Raw genomic sequence first — 22,532 nt, 5'->3', positions numbered from 1 at the left:
TCAGACCGTATGCAGTTTTCTATGACAATACATGGGTTCATTACTAAATAATTGTAAAAATGTCGTCACAAAAAATACAAAACAAGACACTGTGAACAGGGCTTGTTTGAGTATTTGCGGTAAACACACGTCATGCCTTGTAGCAGAGATAATTACCGTCGTATGAAACTGAATTTTTTTTTCTTTGTGCTCGCGGCTCATTAAGGGGCTTGTTGTAAATACGCAACTTGGAAACACCAGGTTTTCCTTTAAAGAGAAACTGTACACCAGTGAGGGTGATGGTGAACAATACCGAACAACTGAACCCGCGGTTTTAATTTGAAGTGGATTACGATGAAATCGCTTCTTCACAGGGGTGTTTTGACAAAAAAAATAAAAAATATATATCTATTGTTCTGTACAGTGCATCAGAAACTAAGAGAATCTCAATGTTCAGCTGAATTTTTTCCGCAATTGTCCGAAGGGGATATGTTCATCAACACCCAACTGTGTCTCCAGATGCCACATTCTTCATCCTTATGCTGCTAACTATGACGAGTGCTGAAATGTGCTGGTTTTGTGCCGCTGGGTCGTGTTTACTATGCAGTGTATATAGCGGACACAAATCTCTAGTTGCTGGCGTAAAGAATTCTCTTTGAACAACAGCAGACGAGGCAGAAAGCGATGCTGCTGCTGCTGCTGCTGCTGCTGCTGCTGCGGCCGGTCTGCGGTTCAGTGTTTTAGTGAAGTGGCACTATTGTCCTGTGTTAATGGTACAGCGGCACACGCTGTGGGAACGCATGATAATGCCACCGAAAATGACATCATAACGACACTTGATGAAAGCAAAATTACACTGCAGTCATTTTCTGTGGCTGCAACATGGATTCTTGTACAGTTTAGATTTTTCACGAGTTGATCGGAAAACACAGCGAAGGAAAACGAGGCCGAGGCCTGCTTAAAAGGGCAAAGGGCAAAGCGGTTCCATTCGTTTTTCACATTTGACTGCGTAATCCCCTCTCACACTTTGTTTACTGACACTCAACATTGAGAGTTTTGTTGATGTGAAAACATTGACAGCTGTAGCTAGTAGTGGTATTTTGTCAATGAAAAGCTGCATCTGCGTGTCTGTTTGTATGAAAGAATTGTTGTGTTGGTTTATAGTCAGGGGTGCACCCAAAATTCTCCCGGGCTCCATACATAAGCAGTCTCTGTGGGCCCCCTTCCTCCCTAGATCCATGTCGACACGTCTTTAGACATTTTTTTAGTCACTCATTAACTGTTAATACTACATTCAAAGAAGAAATAATAACACGTGACTTCATTCTGCCCAATTCTCACCATATTTGATTTGACATTTCACTTTCCATTCCAGGGTTTTCAAGGGCCCTCCCGTCATTGGGGCCCTGGGTTGTCAGTGCCACATTTCCCTTCACTCCGACGCCCCTGTTTACAGTACGTAACACCCCATGCAACCAAAATGTGACATTTTGACATCGTTGATTACATTATCAATTCAGAGATTTCAGACTTTCTCTTCTTCGAGGAATCAGTATATAAAGGGTGACTGAAAATGTTCTCACATCAGGAAATGTCTTTAGACATTGGCGTTTCCAACATTGGTAGTGTCACAAATACGTTAAAATGTTAGTTCATTTGATTTACATGAGAGGGTTGACAACACTAGAGGCAAGAGCTATAGGCACAAGTTGATTAGCTTTTTAGTTTAGCATTAAGTCCAGAATGAGGGGAAACAGCTAATCTGGCTGTCCAAAATCCACCTCCCTGCACCCTTAAAGCTCACTAATTACCTCGTTTCTCTCAATTGTACTCAAACCAAAATGTAAAATTGACAAGTTGGGGTTTTTACTGCAACTTTTTTCACCATCTGTGGCCTGAAGGTTGTGAAGTTTAGGACCAAAGGGTCGTCGGCTCGTTTCCTTGTACCAGCAAGGAAAAACCCGTGGCTAAAATGCCTTTGAGCATGGCACCTAGCCCTCAACTTCTTCCCCCGGTGTGTGCGGTGTGTTCACTGCTCATGAATGAGTTAAATGAGGAGGTCTTCTTCGTCTTCCAGGAGTCTTGGCAGCCAAACAAAAGATGGCTCCAGGAAGTCATTGCATCCGACTGTTGATCACCGAGTAATAAATGCAGCATTTCATTCCTTCAGACTTGTCATTTTCACATCTTTGTTGTGAACCGATAAAGAAATATGAGTAGCAGGCCAGTTCATGCCAGCTGTTTGCCTCCTCCTCAAGGCTTTATGCCGAGCTAAGCTAAGCTAAGCTAAACGGCCCCTGCCTTTTAATTGTTTTTTAAAGCACAGACATGAGAGTGGTAAAGATCTATTTGTCAAAGTGGTTTATTCCTTTAAAACACTCCCATTTTTGTATCTGCTCCAGATCACATATAACCAGACATGAGGAAAAGTCAGTGGTTTAAAGCATGAAATAAAACCGAACCCGACTTAAAACCTGACTTGAACCTGACTCGACGTACAGCAGAGAACGTTCAACAACATTTATACAAGTTTAGGAAAGTGTCATTGTCAGAAAGCTTCAAAAAAAGAAAAGCGTGCACTAAAAAAAGAAGCTATTAGTATTGTATAACCATAGCAACACCCCCCTCGGAGCTCTGTTACAGTCATTTTCTACTGCAGGACAGCGAAAACCTTCCTGTCTTTCTAAATCTGTGATAGGAGCTCATGAAATATTTATGGATATGAGCAAACAACAGGATATGTAATTATCATCAAACACAAGAGTACACAATGGCTGCAATCAAGCCACTTCAGTCTCTCTGTCAGTCAACTGCGGGAAAGGTTAAGTTTCCCGCCTACTCCACTTATTTCTGCTGACCTTTCCAGGTTGATGTCTCTCACCCCACAAAGTTTCTCCAAATTTCTCGATACTTATTAAATCAGTCAAAATACAATCAGCTCTAGGGCTGTCTAAAAATAAACAGACTTCTGATGGGGTGTGTGTGTGTGTGTGTGTGTGTGTGTGTGTGTGTGTGTGTGTGTGTCCACAAAGCCATCCACCAGTCCTGTACAAGAAAGGAATCCTTTAACATATTCCTCTGAAGAGTGTCGCCTGGATGAGACGATGACACATCCCGACACGTTACTATGACACTGGCAAAGATCCAAAGCAGGAGACGAGACTTGAAAGCACAACAAGGCCATGGAAAAAAAAAAAAAAAAACATCTTGAGAGTTTACATGGAGTATTTCTGTTGCTTTTAATGTGTTGATTTCCCATATGAGAGAGCTGTGATTCAGCACTGCTTGAGAGTGTTTTGCATTTTCCACCTCGCTAAGGAGATGGTTTTGTTGACGTGAGATATTGCACTGGTTACAAATGTGGGCTGCAGGATTGCCACATCTGATCAGGACTGTAAAAAATATGCATCAGTACACAATGAAAACCCATTTTTGTCTATTTTTGGGAAGCTAGGGGGGATGCTACATATGCATGAGTGCGCATACGACGCTACATATGTGAGGTCAAGGGCTGACGGTTTTTCAGTCAGTTTTTCCAGCAGGTACCAATGCAAGATGTGGAAACCATAATTCCTGAGGACATTAACCGTAATTCAGCCTGATCTGAAAAATGTATTTAAGCCTATGTACATTGTTATACTTTTTTTTAATGGGATTCCTCTTTAATTCTATGAATCGTGACATACAATATCTTGCTGCAAAGGTTGCTGTTTTCAGGTGTTGTGCTGCCAGATCCGTCTGTCCACTGGCTGCCATAAATCCGCGCACGTTGGTAAAGAATCATCAGCCTGCAAAAGAATGTACAAAAAGCTCCTGAAGTATGCTGCGCACCACAGTTTTCAATTATTTAATCTGCATATTTGTGCAGCAAGTGTAAGAAATAAAGTTTAAAACAAAAAGTGAATTCTCTCGGCACAACATAACCATAACATATTTTATGTATTTACTTGACATTTTATTTTGAAGTTCTCTAAAGCTCGACTAACTCAAAGGGAATAAAAAAATGCTTTTAAAAAAGCAAACAAATTAAAAAATTATCAAGAAAGATCGCTATGGCAGAGCGGTCCAAATACATATTTGATTTAATGTTTGAGGCTGAGAGGTTCAGGTCTAGTTGTCTGGAAGTCAAGGCCAATCCCAGCGACCCCTCTGGCACATGTTGGACCAGCTCTTGGCAACATCACACCGCCCTGGGTGAAAGTGTCTATTTAGTAGCAACACGCCACTCAGAAAAAAAAATTAATTGCCCTCCAGTTGAACTGAATTGTACCTTCACAGCGCTCTCCAGCCTGAAAACCCATAGATTTAAGGGCCATTTCAGTTGATTTTTTTATGACCACATCATATCAGAATTGGTCACAAAAGAAAATGTGAAAAGAGTCCTTCTTTTCAACCTTCCCCCCACTAACTGTCTCATTTGCGTTATGATTTTTTTTTTCACTTCACTGCACTCCTGTCACAGCAAAAATAAATGTGTTGTTTTTTTTTACCTTGTACTTCTTACTGGAACTAATCTGCTGTAGGTTGTGTTTTAAACCTTTTCATCTTCCTCTCAACATTTTAGGAAAAAACCCTCATCCACTAATGACCAGAGACTGTTTGCTTAGCTTCGCATAAAGACGGTGGAAAATAGATAACTTGGACAGATCAAAATGAACCAGTACTTCTAAAGCTCATTAATTAACACATCATGCCATTTTCCATTTATTTTAATGTGCACAAAAGTGTAACAACCAAACATTGTGGTTTCATGGGAGGTAATGTGTGAGACTTTGTTGAAGCTGGTGAAAAATAACATTTAACATTAATTAGCACATTTCTCAAATTGGGTCATCTGTGCTGTGTTCACACGAAGAGTCCCTTTGAACGCTCCCTTCTTGAAGTATCACAACTTTGGACTTCATAATTTTCGCAAAGCTATACAAGTTTACGAGTCATGAAGTGTTAGCTTACGTTTTTAACTATTGGCGGCCACTTAAGTTATTTTTTTTGCATAATTGTTCGTTATTTAACGTCTGAAGAAAATGTTGGCTTTTCCTGTCGTCATCCCTTTCGACACTGAGGAGTTTTTTTTGGCGTCCATGTTGCTGTTGCCTAGCAACTATGTTCTCAGGATTTACCCACCTGAACGGCGGGCCTATTGTCCACATGAATTCCCATATTATAACCACAAGCTCGCGAGTTCAATATGAAGGCAGCAGGAGTCGGGCAACTACAAGCCCCTTCTTTATGCTAAGCTAAGATAACATCTGGTTGCAGTAGCTTAATACCATATGGAGCGTACAGACATGAAAGCCGTATCAATCTTCTCATCCAACTCTCAGCAAGAAAGTCAAATCCCATAAATTCCACGCTTTGTCTGCGCTCTGAGAGTGCACCAAAACAGAGTGCAGCCCTGATGACAGATCCAATCTGACACTTGTCAGATGACTTGTGGTCATTTCAGTCACATAAGAATCTGAATGATAAATGAAGTACCTGAATGGCTTTTACAAGTGCGCATTTATCACACATATATCAATCAATTTTCACTTTAAAACCTGCTACAACGGCAGAAGGCCAACTCTGATCGCACTCCTGTCAGAACGGAGCAGATCTGACGCTGCAACGGGCACAGGCTCATCAAAACTGGACAGCTGAAGATTGGAAAAAAAAAAGAAAAAGTGACCTGGGTTGGAGAATCTCGATCGGCTTCAGCAACGTGAATGACTTGATCCAACCTGCTTTGTGACAACAGGAGCCTGCTGCTGGTGTAATGGCGTGGGGGATGTTTTCTCTGCACCATTTGCGCCCCTTAATACCAATATGTGATGGTATGAATGGAGTATTTTCGAGGACCACGTGCATCCGTTTATGGCCGCAATTTACCATCCTTTTAATGACTGCTTCCAGCAGGATGACGCGCCATGTCACAAAGTGAAAGTCACCTCAAACTGGTTTTGTAAAACATGACGATGAGCTGAGGGGACTTCGGTGGCCCTCCCCGGTCACCAAGATCTGGACCCAATAGAACTCCTTTGGTATGCGGTGTAACCAAGCGGCAACCAGCGGTGACGTCACCCGCTGGTTGAACGGTCCACCGATAGCCGTAACCCAACTGCACCACAGGCCTGTCAATCAAACAGACACGCCCCCCCCCCCCCCCCCAAAACACATCTTTTTGAAGCTTATTTTATAAATTAATGACGGGATTATTTTCAGATGGCTTTTTGAGAGCCAACATCTAGTGGCGCTCGGTGGTATTGCGGGCACTTCTGCATTGGCCTCATTTTTCAGACCCGGGAGCTATATCCACTTTTTAAATTTTTTTTTATACAGTCTATGGGTGTAATTGGAGATTAACAGTAAGAATGTGAGGATGAGAAATTTGCACAAAAAAAAAATCATGTGATTAATGTCAATATGGAACACAATCTCAAAGAATGTTTACAACATCTTCTAGACTCCATGCCACCAAGAATTGAGGCAGTTTTGGGAGGCTCCACCCAGCGTGGCTGCTCCTAATGAAGGGCTCGGTGAGTGTATATGGGGACTTCTTCGGTAAGTAACAAGACACTAGCCGTCTGATGCAGCTGTTTGGTAGTCGTTGCTTGTGCAGTTGGATGTTTAACACCCACACTTGCTTTGGTAGAATATGCATAAAAGAGTCAAAAGAAAAGATTTCAGAGGCACAATAGTGTGCTCTTTAAACATTCATGTGGGCAATTTGAGAATCACTAGAGCGTAACCTTCAACTTTTCTAACTCTTGTCGCAACACCTTGGTTTAATAGCATCTTCAGCCGCTTTCAGCCTCCTGTAGCGACTCACTGCTCCGCTTTCCTCTTTGCTTGCTAACAATCTCAGTTAGTGGGGGAAGGGTTCAGAATTTTTAATTAAGTAAAAGCAAAACAACACAGAAGAAATACTGTTACAATTAAAAGTAAGTACTAAAAATGTATTAAAAGCAAAGGTACTCATTGCCAAAGTACTGGATTTAACTGAGGTTGATTTATTTTTAGAGTGCAACTAATGATTACTTTATTATGGATTAATCTGCTCATTATTTTCTTAACTCATTAATTGGTTGTTTGGTTTCTAAACAAAAAAATTATAGAATGATAACAAATTGCATCTCAACTAACCAGAGCCCAATTCACAATTCAAATAATTGTAGTGGATTACGAATGCCCCATAAAGGAGAAGTATAACATAGCATGAAAAGTAAAGTACGAGTATTCGAAGTGCATGCAGCCAGTTACATTTCACTATTGTTTCATGGCTGATGTTTGTGTGTCAAAATCTAACCGAAGGCTACGCCCTCCACACAATGAAAAAAAAAAAAAGAGGGGGGAAATCATCTTAGATGAGACGGCGGAGGCCAGAGAGTGAGCGAGACAGGCAGAGAAGGACAGAGAGAGACAGAGAGACAGAGAGAGACAGAGAGAGAGAGAGAGAGAGAGAGAGAGAGAGTTTCCTGTGTGCTTGTATAGAAATGGATGGAGTTAAATTGGTTGCTGCTTTGCCCATCTGCCGTAACAGCTGGTGATGCTCTGATATAAAATAGGGAGTAAGGAAAAGATAAGCGACACCAAAGGCGATTGTTCCAGTTTCTCTGAGAACTAACTTTATGTTTTCACAGTAAACAGAAACAAAAACATTGGTGTTGTGATTGTACGGGAGATTTAATTTGATTAATGGCCTGAGATCAGCAAAAAGCAGCTTCCATATGTTACGGTTTAGATTCTTCCCATATTGAAATCCTGTAATAAATTTGTTCTGTATAATGCAGTTAGACACGGAGGATTTTTTTTCTTTCTGTCATTTCTGATAAAGTGATTAGTGTTTTTTTTCCTTCATGAATGGGACCTAAAATAAACTCAAATCTGGAAAGTCAATCCCTTTGAACTCTTGTTATTGTTCAACACAGTCGGGATGATGTTCCTGGATGTGAGTCTTATCTGAGGAGCTCTTGAATCGCATCTAAAAGGGAAAAAGTGGCCTGGCAGTAGATAAAGTGAAGGAGACAGACAGCTAAATAATCAGCCTGCAAAGACCTGGCAGTGGAATGTAATTACTGAGTGAACGGACAAAGCATGTGTCTTTCTGGAGGCTTCTGGTGAGATCTCTGATGGAGGAGTGAGGTAACGCTGTTGGAAAGTGAGAGAGAGGATAATGTGTGTGTGTGAAGGTGAGGAAATAAAAGGGAAGAAGAAATGCAGGAGAACTCCGAGGACGCGTCGCCATCACATCGTCTCATCACCTGTCACGTCTTTGTTTGGATATTTATATATCTATATATATATAGATATATAAATATGTATATATAAATATATTACAAATACAAGCTGCACAAAATCTGTTTGGCAAATTTAACAATATGTTAAAGTTGTAGTTTATATTTTTACTGAAGGACGTTGTCAGTATTCTTATTTTGAGATCATGTCGAGTGAAAGACAAGCTTTCTAATTCAGATGTGCACACGGTCATGGTGGAATATTTCTGGTGTTGTTGGAAACAATGGATCTTCAATTCAATTCAAGAGCCGGCTTTTCATTTCTTGTCAATTTTGATGGCTGAAATGACTGTGTAGCAAATTTAGCTGGAGCTAATTGGATAATTATATGTTAGTGTTAGACTCAGGAGCTTCTCTCCGGCTGAATTTTAAATCTTTACAGCTGCTTTCTTTTAAAAGTAAAAAAAAAAAAAAAAAAAAAAAAAAAAAAAACGTGAAAGGGTAAAATAGTCACACTGGCTGCATAAATGATACAACTGTATTATCATTAAAGACAGAGGCTGCGTGTCTTTTGGCGACAAGTTAGCATCCTCACCAGCTGGCGAAAACTTGAAAATACGACTACGGGTGCTGGTTGGAGATTCACGCCTTCTCCAAACCCGGCTCTGACCGACTTTTGCTCACAGCTTCAATCTTAGCTGTGATTTTTTTTTTGTCTGTCGCGCAACATACAATATGAGGTGGTAAAATGCTAACTGGTTAAAGGCTGCTCCGATAGTTTCAATATTAACGCCGGGTGGATTTTTGTACCTGTGGAAAGACAGGGGGAAAAAAAAAAAAGGGTTTCATTTGGTAGCTGGAATTTAAACTTCCCCTGAAAACGACTGTAGAAGCCTCTCGTCTCCTACACCAATGTAACATAATGGTTTCTGGGTTGAGAAGAAACACCAAGTTACTCCTGTAGGTGGGTAAAATATTTAGAGAGACTTGATACCGATTGCGGTCGATGTTAAAGCAAATAAACACACTGTTATTAGTTTTGCTGCTGTGTTTTTGAAAAGGCAACAATCAAGACAACCTCTCCAAACTTTTGAAATACTAAGTGTTGTTTTAATGAGAGCCCTGTGTACGCCGCCTCACCGTGGCTTGTTATGGTCACCACCTCATGGCTGTCTGACAGGAGCAGTTCGGCTGACAGTCACCTGATGCTCTAAAGGTCGTAACACGTTTCAAATTTAGACGCAGCCACTGTGGTCATGGTGTCCGTTTTCTGCAATAGAAATCTGTCTTAATCGTCCTGCTCCAGAGTCAAATCCAAATGTCACCACGGCACCAAACTCGGACGTTTGAACCGAAGTGTTCAGCTGAGTGGGAGCGTAGTGCGGTTTTTGAACAAGGCATGAACCCTCTCTCCCTGGTTATGAACTCTCCAAAGTGGTTTGTTTTGTATCAGAAAAGGTGAAAGAGTGCCCGGCTTTCATCTCGCACCATTCAGCTCTGCAGCACTGAATAGTGTTCCGGAGACACTTCCAAAATCCATACAGGCTGTCAGCTCGGCAAACACGCATCCTGACCCATAAACCTTGAAGAATAATAACAGCCCGGGTTCAACTTTCGCTCTGTAATTCTTCCCAGTCTTTCGGTGGTCGTCGTCGTCGGTCCGCTCGAGATGCTGATATTTTGAAGGGGGGGGGGGGGGGGGGGGGGCGTATCTCCCATCTTCTGCGATCGCCTCACACGTTCGCATCTTATATTACTTTCATTCTCTTAGTCAAGAATTAATTGGAAACTGAAATTGCTTTTCAAATTGTTTCAACTTGCATTGACTGACCTAATTAGTTCAATGATTACACTCGCTGGGAAGAGATCCCTGCCTAAATGATGTGACTAATTTGAATGAATATTTCAAACCCATGTCTGCAATTAATGTCATTTACATATGTAATGGGTCTGCTTGATTACTTAATTATGTTTGTATTCCCCGATGATGTCACTGACAGGTGTCTTTTAGGGTATACTAAAATAAGTAGAAACCCAAGCAGATGTCCCAAGTTCATTCAACTTGTTCCGAGTGTTGCGCTGCATACAGAGACCGAGGCTCTACCTGCATTACAGAGCTGTTTCGAGCTCCCCTGGCAGGCAAAGACTTCACATCCAGCCCCGACAAACGTTTTCACTGTCATCCACTGACTCGTCGGAGACTGACAGAAATGGATTTTCCTTGCAGTCAGTTCCCCCCAATGGCTCGAAAAGAATGATAAAAGGAAATGAGATGAAACAACGTAAACAGAAAGCTTCTTCTTATATTTTAGTTATCTGCACAGTCGCAACAGTTTTAAACAGTTGTGGGAAAGAAGGGCAAAAAAAAAAAAAAAAAAAAAAAAAGGCCATATTGTCGATTTTTAGTGTAAAACGAGCTCAACTGGTTCTCTTACAGAACTTAAAAAGACTGATGCATCCATAGTAGTCTGGCAAATAAGAACGGTTTTCGTGCAGTTAGGCAGCCGGGTGGGCTAAGCTGACCAAGTCTGGCGACTCCACCTTATTTTCGGAGCAAGTATATTTCTTCCTTTCCCTGTTATATCGAGAGACGTCAAAACTTACTCTCACAATAACGTCCGACTTCCCATGTGGGATAAGTCTGAGAGGCGTTCAGGTGTATTTTCCCGCTCGGAGAACGTAACTTTCCCACTTAAATGTATAAGTTTCCTAGCATAAAGCCGCCGTGCCCGCCAAGAAATAGTCCTGCTCATAATTAGCAATTAAAAAAAAACAAAATGATTATCCACCACACAATATCTCCGTTTGCCCATTTTGCACCAATTAAACAAACGTATGCTTTAGAAGTGCTGATATGGGAGTTGAGCTATCCCTTCAAAACACAAACACACACACGCACACACACGCACACACACACACACACACACACACACACACACACACACACACACACACACACACACACACACACACACACACACACACAAACCCATGCTGATGGACTGGGCTGGATTACCGACCGGGCAAAGCAGGCTACATGCTTCAGGGGCCCGAGACCTTCACCCCCTATTTTCCCTCTGCGCTGCTTCCTGGCTGCATGGCGGCTGCCAGAGACAATCTGCCTTCACGCTACCTGCCGTGCGTTTCCTTGCTGGAACTGCGAGCCTCAAGCTCGGCTATTTCTTTTCCCGCTCTGCTATTTTCTCTCTCTCTTTCTTTCTTTTTTTTTTTTTTTTTTTTTTTTTCTACAAAACTCCATTAAATTTATTGCTTTGTTTTAAACACGTACACACCAAAACTATTTTTTTTTTTTTTTTCCTGTTTGGAATTAGAAAGAGACGGAGAGGGGGAAAAAAAAGAAAATGAGATATAACAGCCCTCACTGGTGTGGCTTTGTCTGGCCCTGCTGATAAATAAATCAACAGACACTTTTGTTGTTTATGTCGGCGGTTTCCAAATGTTGAAGTCGAACAAGAAAAAGACATTATGCTGCACGGAATTACACGTTAATTGAGGACATTGTTCGGTGTTTGGTTTCTTTATTGGGAATTGTTGGATAATTTGACCACTTTAAGTGTCGAACTTTGATTAAAATAAACCAAATTACCTTTCAAAAGACTTAGTTATAACCTACAGTCGTAACGACGACGGGTTACGGGAATCTAAAACTGCTGGTTTACGGGTCACGTGGACACAAACCGGTGCTTTAAATGTGCTATTCGGTTTTTTTTGTGTTTTTTTTTCATATATAAGCTGCAACACTGTAAACAACAACGAGACCTTAAAACTGGAGATAAACAAACCCAGAACCACATTATTCTTATGGACGTAAGGGAATTCCTGAGTTATATTTACATCCAGCAATACGCGACGTGTCTGAAGATTTTACTTCCATTTCCAACAAGGCAAATAATCCAATAATCAAAATAATGACTACGGGCTCGTGGTTATCATGTGAGCGAACGGATGAAAACAGAAACGAAAGGTTGATAATAGCTGCAGGTGTCGCAGAGAACACACACGGCAACACGGCTCCTCGATTTCCCTTCCGATGTCAAAACCTGGAGGGGAAAAAAAAAATCAATATGAAGAATGAAAGCCTTATTTACACAACGCCACCTGATGGACTGCGGCTCGCTGCGAGATGTCAACAAGCCATTCATGTTGCCGGAGGAGATTGCTGTTGTTTTTGTGGCTAAGTGGGGAATTAAACGACAGGAGCGCTATTTTTAACCTTAAAGCCAGCGGTTACGTTTTTTTTTTAGAAAAGACAGATGTTTTTGTCCTTTTTTAAAAAAAAAATTTATTTATTTTTTTATCTCAGATTTAGCTCAGAGGGCCTTCGAGCGCGAGCGTGATCAGACGGACGTTTGACGTTTCTTAATCTCGACCCTAAAAGCGTAACCGCGGGCGCAAACGCACGGCCGGGATTAAACGGCGCGCGGAGGCGGGGCCTCGTTCCTCGTCCCGTGCCGACCAAGCGCGAACCGAGACAGTAATTCAGTGTCGTGAATAAAAGAAAATCGCCCGCTCTACTTTCTACCTTTCGCTTCTTGGAGTTTGTAAAAAAAAAGTTCTGCATAAAGAAACACTGAAATAACTGTGTGGATCCCTCAGAGTAAAAAAAATACAAAAAAATACAAAAAAAAAAATACAAAAAAAAAAGAAGCCCTAAGTCTTTGCACATGCCGCGGTCGGTTAAGGGTTCCCTGTCAGCCTCAATCAAACTTTGACTGTGGAGCGGAATACATTTCGGCCATCAGATCGGCAATCCCCCCCCCCCCGACCCCCCCCTCCGCCGCCGCCCCTGACTGGGCCGCTTGTCGAGAGAAACATAAAAAGGTTTTGCTCGGTGGACTTTGTTTTTGCCCTCGTCGGAGTACACAAATTCGATGGCCATAGCTAGCTGGCTAGCTAGCCGTCTCTCCTTGAGTGCACCTGTGCTTTCCTAGTGGCGGACGCTGAAAATTGAGGTCGCGATCCCTGCGAGCCTGTGAGTCAAAGATGCCCCTATGTTGAAATATCTCTCGTTTTCTTTTTTCTCTTCTTCTCCGTTGCAGTTTATATCTCAATATCTATTTGGGAGAATTTCTGCAGGCTTCCTCTCCATTACTGAGTACAGGATATATAAAGGATATCATATCCAAGTACTTTTACAGCCCTTTTTTTTTTTTTTTTTTTTTGCATAACTGTCGTATATATCTGATTCTCTTTGTACAGATCTCTTTTTTGCAGATTTAATACTGCAGTATTGCCTTAGTTTACGATTCAGAATCTGGATTGATGTCAGTCTCTGTACATTCCACCGATGAGAAGAGCCTTGAACACTTAAACAGGATGAACCTGAAATCAGATTAGAGCGCGTAAGAAAGTGGTCTGATTATTTATGGAAGCAAGGTGTCATTGTTTGTTTTCATAATCTTGCAAAACACTTTTCAAATTGTATTGTTGCCCGTAGAATACTTTTGCAAAGCAACTCAATAAAAGCGCCAAAAAAAAAAAAAGTGAAAGCGTCTGAAAAGTCCTTCATTTCCTGTGTTAAACTTTGCGCAATGACGTCTAAATACAGCTGACTCATCAGACCACATCCTCTCAAACGCACTGCACCGCAGCGGTAAACTCACACCCCTTCGATATGTAACCTGTCGGCGAAGTCGGGGTCCGCTGTCGGATGCAGCTCCGCCGCCACAGGAGCGAACTGAAACGTAACGGTTGATGTCCAAACTGCACTCAGTCCGGACGAAGCAGGCCGACATGATTTTACTTTCCCTCCACCCTTTGGCATCCCTTTTCATATAAAGTGATCACAGGCTGTCCTAGTTGGTAAACATAAATGTGTGTGCAGACGTGATGTGACTCTATTTCTGGATATAAACTTCAAAGATTTTAAACCTCTGCCTCCTGTTTCAAACTCCCTCCCTCCCTCCCTCCCTTGCCAGTATGCCCCTGGGTATGTAAGAGCCCCCCCCCCCCCCCCCCCCCCCCCCCGCAGCCCCTCCAGCACAGGATGAGGACACCCAGACTGAAGGAGCTGCACAACCCTTTTGTGTTGCTTTGTGGCTGGTTCGGGCCTTTTGCGGTTGTTTCATGTCTTCTTATTTTGTCTCTTTTTTTTTTTTGGCCGTTTTGTGTCTGCTTGTAGTTGGTTTGCATCTCCTTCTAAAATGATTATTTTGCGCCTTAGTGCAGTTGTTTGTCATTTTGAGCCTGCTTTTTTTTTGGTTGTGTTGTGTCTCTGGGGTGGTTTTGCATCTCATTGCAGTGATTTTGTGGGTTTATATATAAAAAACAAAACAAAAAAAACAACAACTTTGTAGTCATTTGTCCTTTTTTGTGGCAATTTCTGTCTTTTTTGGTTATTTACATATATTTGGTACATATATGGTAATTTTGAGTCTCTTTATGGACATATCAACCCTGTCTTCTCGGTCCCCGGGCCTGTACTCTTCAGCCACGTTACACGATAATAAAAAAAAAGTGTCTTCATACAGATCAGTCAATAAAGCTTGCAAACACGGCAGGTCCTCATCACTTTTTAAAAGTGTTTTTGCAAGATTGCGCCACGGTATCCTGCATCGTGCACGCAGAGACTTCATGCAGAGGCGTTCGGTGTGTCAATACATCCACGACTGGTCGCAAAGCAGGTGAGAGACAGCTGAGGCCAGCGGGAGGAGTGCGAGAAACAGCTGATCCCTGCAGGACCAGCTTGGACCCCGGCCCGGATGAGGACTCTCCACTGTAATCGGGCTCCCTGAGGTAATCCAGGCTGGACATTATCTGCTTCGCTGCGTCTCTGCAGCATCTGGAGGCCTCCGACGCCTGCTTTTTTTTTTTTTTTGGATGGCTTGGCGCCACTCCTCTGCCCCGTTTTTATTTCCAATTTTGTTCTCAGACTCAGCAAACATCACATCGCCACTTAGACGTATCAGATAGGTGGCGGAGAAGCACGAATTAAGTCGTCGAGTTCAGGTTCAGTGAGGAGAGACAGGTACAGACAGCTTTCTGACTGTCACTCCTACCAACACACTCTGCACAACCAGCAGTGCTTTGAATGAATTGCATTGAGAAATGCTGAATTACTAAAACAGTGGCAAACAAAAATGATCTCACCACTTCCATGTTTCCCTTCCATGATGTTCCTGCACTCATTATCTTCTTGCCCCGGTCATTTCTAAATTGCTGGGAGTGCTCGCTTTTGCATCTTAATTTCAAATTAATTAAGTAAGCCTAACATGTTGCCTTTGGCAACCAAGTACTATCCGTCCCTTATTATGCAATCAGATTTTAATCTCTACAAATTGACCTGTAAAACCTTCTGCTCTGTTATTACTATGTTAATGTTGCTTTTAGTGCTTTCATGGTGCCCTTTGTTTGTTGGGGGTTTCCTCCTATTATTTGCCCTGCTGTGTTTCATGCTTATTTTACACTGTTTAACTTGTGGAAACGACGGTTCTTCATCCTGGAGGGAAGGAGCTCAGTGCTTTTCTAAATATTTGATCAGCTCGCCTTTTCACATGGCATCACTTTAGTTTCCTTCTACTCATCCTAACACGGCATGGCTCGTACTATCGGGGGGGGGGGGGAGGCAGGTTATTAGTGTTGGAGATGACGTTTCATGCTAAGTGGAGTTGAAATAAATGGACACAAGTCATAAAAGAGAGACAGAAGAATCTTACTATTGAGGCTGGTTTTGAAGGTCATAAATGGGACGAGCTTGCAGAAAAGCTTGAATTGCCCGCTGTTTTCTTTCTTCTGCTGTCTATCAGAGTCCGTGCATTTGTGATTTTCATATTCGGGGTATGTTATATGTCGCATTCTGCCAAGACATTTCAGCCATATTTCCATAATTCTGTATATAAAGCCGAGCCGAGACTTTCCATCAGTTTCAGAAAAAAGACAGACAGGCACCAGCTGAAAAACAGGCGAATTATCTTTTAGCTCGGTAATCTTGCTTCCGTGAAGATGAAACTTTAATGACGATGTTTGGCAGACGGATGTGAAAAGCATGCGTTTAATACGCCAATAAGTTCAGCGCGATGAAACAAGCTTGTGTCTCACAACGAGAGTCACCATTTTCTAAAATTACAGCTTAATTATGTAGGTGCAGGTGGGGGGTAGATGCTGCTGCAGAAAAAAAAAAAAAAACTGCATGATATGAATTTTGATTTATTTCCACTCGGGGAAAAAAAAACAATGTATATCAGGAGCAGCAACGCTGAATCTGGAAACTAATTTGGAATGTTTGGATCCCTTGTGATGCTGCCGCTGAATGTAATTTGACAGTGTGATTGCGTTGAATATATTAACTCCACCTGACGCAGATGTGGCCCCGAAGCTATCAGGTTGGCTGGATCGATAACTGCACACCGAGATGACGAAGTCGTAAAAAAGTCGAGATTGTCCTTTTTTTTTTTTCTTTCTTTTTTTGTAAGCAGATCTTGCAGAAAGTGGTTAAGTGACGTGTGGAGTTTGGGACATTTTCTTTAGTTAGTTACCTCTAATCAGACTGAATGAACCTTATTTCCCCCGAGAAACAGGAAAAGTAATTCCTCTGGGAATTAGTTTGCTCTCGTTAAGGAAAAAACAGAAGTAATTGTTGCCTAATCGGCCATTTTTAAACCGCATTGATTGCTGCGAATCGCTCCTTTTACACAAACACATGCACACGAGCTAAGTCTCAGTCTGTCATGTTTTTTTGTTTTTTTTTATACTGAACCGAAGGTCAAAGAAAAGAACATTCATCTGACTTGTCCTCATTAGCATCTCGTTGAGTTACAACGACCAAAGACGACACGTTAATGAAATATAACGAAAACTTTCTTCTTGAGATTCAAAAAAAAATTACAATCAGGTCTCGGCATGTCGGTGCAAGAAGTCTCATGTCGGTGACGCACTATAACTCAAATGGTTCCCATAATAGACACTGGAAAGTCATTCAGCCTGACCCTATTCTTCAGATGTGGGTTTAATTGCCCAGAATACGAACTGCGAGATCTCCTCACTTATCAAATTAACAGCTCAGAAAAGGACAGTAAAGCACTTAACAGTCGCTTCAGCAGAACGAGTCGTGCAAAAAGGTAAGCAGTTTATCTGTTAAAGAGTGGGGCGCAGGAAGAGAATACCTCATCGACGTGAAAATAAAACGCGACGTAAACGCCCCCCCCCTCCTCCCCCCCGCTCACCCACCTGTGTTTTTTTTTTTTTTTCTTCCAGCGTGGTACTCCAGGTCGTATACATACAGGGCGAAGGCTGTCCGAGGCTAGATGAAAGAAGCTCTAAAAAAAAAATAGCGAAACGCTCCTGCGAGTCGCCTTTATAAACGCCGCGCTTATGAAAAAAAAAAATGGAGCTTCAGAAGCGGCAAAGGGCGCTTTGCAAACTTTCTTGGCCTAGATTTTGCTTCTCAGACGGCACAAAGAGCGTCCTTTCTTCTTCGGTGGAGGGATACAGCCACTATTTGGGGCAGCCCCCTCACCTACTCACAGTGTTTTCTGGGTTAAAAAAAAAAAGAGTAGCCGTGTTTTTATTTGATAGTGCCCTAAAAAGAACATCACGAAGTAACACAGAGTACTCAGAGTATCAGTTACTAACCAAGAATGTTTAACCTGATTTTCAGATGGTCTGACACGTTATCAATGCAGCAATTTACAAACTATTTCTCAGATTTATTGTTACCGAAGCAAAAGAACTATTTTCATCATCCTCATTTTCTGGAATGATTTAAATGCGTATAAATGCATAAAAGCAGCTATAAAAAACCTTCACGAGGACCATGTGAGTGATGGATTATAGAAATCCGCGGGAGATGAATCGAGACCTTCGCAACTTTAGGTTGACTTTGCAGCGACCGAACATTCAGCTGACGTGAGGTCACGGGAGGGCATTCGCATCGAGGCCTTTCGCTTCTTCAAGTCGAGCGCTTGTATGGAAGAAGAAAACCCCGTCAAAGCTCCACCGCTGCTTCTCATACAATTTAAAAGCAGCTTTAGGCTCACCCGCCGACATCTTCACTGAGATTAAACAAAAAAACAACAACAACGACTAAATATTCCCGGAAACACGTGTACAAATTCTAAATTTGGGTTCTTTTCTATGTTTTTGTTCGCTTTAATAGGTCTTATTTATATTGAAAAGGATGTAAAACGGACACAAGTGGCAGACTAAAGTTGGTTTAAGATATAACAGGAACCGTATCTGCGCTTCTTACACATCCCATCGCAATTACAGTTATCTATTTCGAAGATTCGATTCACAACTTATTACTTAGGCGTCCGTCTGTCCCGCGTGTGAAACCCGAACTGCAGTCGAATCGATAAACACCAGTGAAAGCAGCAGCAGCGACAACAACAACAACAACAACAACAGTCACATTCACACCTGCAAGCACGCTTGGCGGACGCACACGCCTCCTGGAAGTTACAAGCACATGCTTAGCGCGCACACACACACACAACCGGCGCACCGCGTGATGTTTTATTCATGGTCGCGGAGAAATACATCCACGCACCAGCTTGAACGTACCTTCTCCGCGAGTCTCCCGCGCGAGCTCTGGCTCGGCCCAGATAACAGAACAAAAAAAAACAAAAAAAAACAAAAAACCTGCCCGGAGGAGAGACACAACACCGCAGGACGTAACAGAAGCTATCATAACGCTTAGCGGGAGAGATGTCCGGCAGCTCGCGCCGCGTCAGGAACCCCCCCCCCTTTTTTTTTCTTTTTTTTTTTTGACGAGGGGGCGTGAAGACACGCGGATGAGCGGCGATGCAGTGATTTGAGGTTTGAGAGCCATCACGGGTGGATTGATTTTTGAACGGGTGAAAGTGTACGCGAGCACCAGAAGGTACGTCGCCGAAGGAGTCGCTTTTTTTTGAAAACGCTGCCAAACGACTGCTGTTTACGCAGCGCGGCGAGGAGGAGGAGAAACAAAAAAAAAAAGGTGATGGGGGTGGGGGGGTGGAGGGGGAAAGCTTGAATTTAAATTTAGCAAATGTTTGCGTATCGTTCCGCAGAGGTAAACACGTGGAAAAGTCTCGCTTTGAAGAAGTTGCTGCAAATATAATGTCGACGGGCGGAAAAGCGCTAAAACGAAAGGGTTTTTTTTTTTTTTGAAAACGAACGCCGTGCTTTCGACGTCAGCGACTCAAACGTGTTTCACCGTTCACGACAAAACCTCTAAATTTCTTCTTCTTTTTTTTAATTTTTTTTAATTTTTTTAGATCTGCAGATATTTTTGAAGAATCAAATCGAATCAAATCGATGAAACGCTGACTACTTGGATTGGAATCTGAGTCTCGCATTGGAATTGTAAATCCCCTTTTAGCGATAACTGACAAGACTCCGTGTCAATTTCTCAGCCGTATAGTCTCTGGTTTAAACCTGTTCGGTGACAGATCTCGGAGCAGCCTGACACATGCAGCCAAACGCTGCCTCCTCCCCCCCCAGACTCATACCGTTTCGAAATCGTCTCACAAATTGAAAGCCATTAAAAACCCTCCCCATGGCTCTCTATATCTATATCTATATCTATATATACATACATCTATATATATATATATATATATATGCTTTTTACAGCGAGTGTAGAAACTGATACGTGACAGCTTTTCAATACATGATGAAATGTTTTGTCTTAATTGCTCTAATCAGTTAATAAAAATGAGAGCTCACGCACTGCTTTCAGTATTTATCAATAACTCCACATTAAAATGTTCTGACTGTGATTTACACGTGGCAGCCTGTTTAATGACGCTGGGATTTAACAGTCAGACTCAATGGTCCGCTCTCACGGGTTTGATAGCCCGACAGTATTACGCTGACAAAATCTGTTCAATGCACATGGTTGAAAATGAAAGACTTTGATGGGATCTGGTTGCACATGCAAGAACTCCTTTCTTACAATGGGAAGCGAATACCAAAGCCAGAACTTAAGCTAACAGAGAAATTATTTAGATCAGTCCAGGAATAAGTCAAGTAGGATTGTGGATTTCTGCTGGAGTACTTTTTTTTTTTTTTACTCATCTCTCCACAAAGACTAAAGTTGACGAAGGTTCGTGAACAGACAGCAGTGTTTCGTTGGCTGGAAACAAAAACAACCCACAGGGAAAAAAAACAACCCACAGCTAATAAATTCCAGTAACATGGTTGCAGGCCATAGACTATACATGATATCTATTTACTCGTGTTTGCATTTCTTGCCCATCACTGCTAATCTGTAGTTTAAACCTGCCTCTTGAAGGATTAATTCAGTCTCTCAGCCTCTTTCAGTGATGTCAGTCGCTCTGTTCGGTTTCCTGCAAAATCAGATTTGATAAATCCAAGAGTATTTATGCATCCAAAGGGCCTGCGAAAAGCCGACTCGAGTTTGTCCAGCAATAAGGAGGGCACTTAAGTGTACTACGATATTTGCCCCTGACAAACTGTAACCTAATTATCTTCCCAGCTCGGTATGCAGTTGAAAGGAAATTGTTATTTCTGCCCCTGCGGGTCGATTTATGGATGAAGTTGGGGATACTTTGTCGGTGGGAGATCATTACAGTCGTTACAGTGCATCCTTCCCAGAGAACCTGAATGTAGCTACTTACATTTATTCCTCAGCTTGGACGGCTTGAAGATTGTTGAACTCAAAGCAAAGAGAAGAAAAGAAAAAAAGAAAAAAAAAAAAAAAAAAGAAAAAAAAAAAAAAGAATTGTGATCAAACGACCTGCGTGTGATTTCCAATCGTCGTTCTTGAATTGTTGATCTTAACGAGGCATGATACGGACACATCGATCACATCAGGTAACCTTCAGGTAACATTGATAAGGAAAAGCCTTCACTAATGAGCGATTTAGCCAGCCTTACAAAATAACACGTCAGCCACAGGTGCATATTTCTGTCACCTCATTCTTTATTGCACATACAGAACACTTATCCACTCATATTTATATACCTGCAAGAGGGAAAATGTCTGTGCATCCTCGTCGAAATCGGAAACAAAAACGCATTGAACTCCCCCAAGAATCAAAACTCCCCTCGTCCACCCAGCATCATCTAGTCAAAAAAAAATAACATCCAAAAATACTTTGACACTGCCACCAGCAAAAGTAGTATAACGAAATCGTGAAAAAGAGAGAAACAGAAAAAAAACAACAAACCTGTGAGCTCGGCTGCAAGAAAAGTAGCACGTTAAAACGTCATCGGGCTTTAAAAATGATTCCCTTTTTTTTTTTTTTTTTTTTTTTTTTTTTTTGGGGGAAAGAAAAGAGGAGCAAAGTAAAAGCAAGGGGCTCGATCGGTGAGATTCACCGACACATCAAAATCACAAAACTCGAAGGCAACAAACAACACTGCAAAATGCAAACCAAAGCATAGCAACAGCAAAAGTCGACAGAAACAAAAAAAACAAAAATGTTTCAAAACCACCAATAAATGTGTGAAAAATCTCAACACCGACAAAACCTGCTTTGGTTTCGACCCCCGAAACAAAACTGCGAGCAAGTAAAGGCTTTTTTTTTTTTTTTTTTTTTCCGGGGGGGGGGGCGGGGGGGGGGGGGTGTATTTTTCTCAAGACCGATAACGCACCCGTTTACCCTCGTTGGCACTCTCGATCAGAATAACTGCATGCTAAAAACTTGAAGCCTGGGATGTGAAAAACGCTCAAAACCACCATGTCAACGCTCAATTCAAACACCAGCAAAAGGAGGAAAAACAAAAAAAAAAAAAGGGGGGCAATTAAAAAGACAAAAAAATGCTTACAAAAAAGCCATTGAAAATGTACTCACCGAGCGGGAGTAAAATGTTGCAATAAAAATGTGATATGGCTCAAAATACAGTATGGCGGTGCGAGCCGAAATGCTGTGCCTTTTCTCTAGATCTCTGCCTCCAGTTCTGTCATGTGACTGATTCAGCCCCGACTTCCAGCAATGAGAGACCAGTGTTGAACAGCTGATGCTGAATGCTCTCCTAACGGCTTGGCTCTCTCCAAAAAGTAAAAAGAGGTAGTCCTTATCATCCCCACAGTTATGACTGAGCTGGTTGTGTGTTTTTCTTTTTCCTTTTTCTTTTTTTTCTGTTTTAAAGATGCAGCGCTCCTCTCTCGGTGTCGGGCGGCGCGGCGCGGCGCGGCGCGGCGCGGGCACGCTTCGGTTTCATTCAGCGCGAGAAGCATGCGCTCGTGTACACAAGCATGGCTCTATTCTCTTCTGAGGATATGAAGGGAGAGGCGTGCGGGTTCTGGCAGCACTGGGGCGGGATGGGGGGGGTAAGGGTAGGGGGATGGGGGGGCGGTTGGTCAACTGGATGTGCAAAGGGGAGCACGTTTGAGAGAGAGAGAGAGAGAGAGAGAGAGAGAGAGAAAAAAAC

The 22,532-nt window shown here is 42.2% G+C and overlaps 1 protein-coding gene across 11 annotated transcripts in view; it reads right to left on the bottom strand.

Annotated features, from left to right (window-relative positions):
- LOC138204433 (RNA-binding Raly-like protein) overlaps nucleotides 1-22,296 on the bottom strand; it is a 98,171-nt gene extending 75,875 nt beyond the window's left edge. For 3 of the 11 annotated variants that reach the window (XM_069159690.1, XM_069159697.1, XM_069159696.1), the window contains exon 1: nucleotides 21,953-22,293. The gene's annotated coding sequence lies outside the window, so the exon portion shown is untranslated. Of the gene's footprint in view, nucleotides 1-20,773; nucleotides 20,860-21,120; nucleotides 21,389-21,952 lie in introns of those variants that run through there. The other 8 variants (XM_069159700.1, XM_069159694.1, XM_069159699.1 and 5 more) reach the window with 5 other exon arrangements.
- Nucleotides 22,297-22,532: the final 236 nt, after the last annotated feature.

This window comes from Embiotoca jacksoni, unplaced genomic scaffold, assembly GCF_022577435.1.
Source record: "Embiotoca jacksoni isolate LCO1_2020_lvr unplaced genomic scaffold, fEmbJac1.0.p SCAF_25, whole genome shotgun sequence".
NCBI classification, from domain to species: domain Eukaryota; kingdom Metazoa; phylum Chordata; class Actinopteri; family Embiotocidae; genus Embiotoca; species Embiotoca jacksoni.
The sequence above is the reverse complement of the archived record's forward strand: the minus strand, read 5'-3'. Positions and strand labels throughout refer to the sequence as shown.